Raw genomic sequence first — 1,224 nt, forward strand, 5'->3', positions numbered from 1 at the left:
TGGCTGCATTCTCTCTGTGCACATGAGATCTCTCACTGGAGCTGAGATAGAAATGGGGGATGTGGAGGGCTGGAGGAGCAGCCCTGGAGGAGCATCCGTACCTCTGCTCTGTGCCTTTGGAAGGGCACCCTGATGGGGCTGTAGGTATCCCTGTTTGTTGCAAGGGAGTTGGATCTTTAAAGGTCCCTTCCAACTCTGTGATTCTGTGTGTTCAAATTGGCAGCTTCCAGCAAACGGGCTGTGCCTGCTGAACACTGCCTGCTGCCTGGCCCTGCAGTCCCTGCAGAGGGCTCAAGTTTGGGGAGAAGAAAATCCCTCGTTTCCATGGGAACTGGAAGAGGAAAGTTTCCCAGCTGTGGCTGGGATCGATCCAGGTGGGCCGAGTGCAGCTGGGCAGTGGCACCCAGTGCTGTCCCTGCAGTGCCTGCATCTCCCCTGCACCCAGGCAGTGCTCAGTGGCCGATCCTGCTGCCTGCACCCCATGAGGTGCAGCCCTGCTTACCCAGGAGCTCATCTCAGAGCAGATTGTGGCTGTGACACGAGGCCCTATAGCAGGGGTTAATGATGCCTTGGGACAGAGCCAACCTTTCCACCATCCAGCATTACCTGCGGCTCCCTGCCGTTACCTGCATGGATACCTGTGGATTTCATTTCCATATTCATGGCGTTTTAATGACCCCGCAACGTCTTTATGTTCCACAATTAAATGTGAAATCCTTTTTTTTTCTTTCTTCCCTCCTGCAGATTAGCATCTGCACGGGATGATCTGAGCAGAGGAAGGAGGCTGTGCAGGAGGATTAAGCTCTGAGGATCTCTACGGCCCCCCATCCCTCTGCTGTGTGTCTGTCTTCACAGTTCCAAGGCAGACAGACAGACGGGGTACCAGGAGAAGTGTGGGGCATCCTGCAGCCCCCAGCCCAGGGCTTGTATTGCTCCACCTCCACTCCCAGAGCACCCCAGGGCTGTGCTATCCTCTGAGCAAAGAGATGCCGTTGGGTTTCAGTCGTGCAAGATGGATGGGCAGAGCAGGGGGAGGGGTTGAGAGGGGGACAGATCCTTTCTCCCCCAGTGCCTTCATCCACTTCCTACCCTCTGCTGGGCTGTCAGATACACACATGTCAATGTACGTATTTAGATACCTCATTTCCCTAATACTTGGGCTTTGTAGAGCCCAAGCAGCTGCCATTGCCCACCCCAACATCTTCCAAGGACGATACTGCATCA

Source organism: Centrocercus urophasianus, unplaced genomic scaffold (genome assembly GCF_019232065.1).
Source record: "Centrocercus urophasianus isolate 14NV4802_14NV808 unplaced genomic scaffold, USGS_Curo_1.0 seq_1207, whole genome shotgun sequence".
NCBI classification, from domain to species: Eukaryota; Metazoa; Chordata; class Aves; order Galliformes; family Phasianidae; genus Centrocercus; species Centrocercus urophasianus.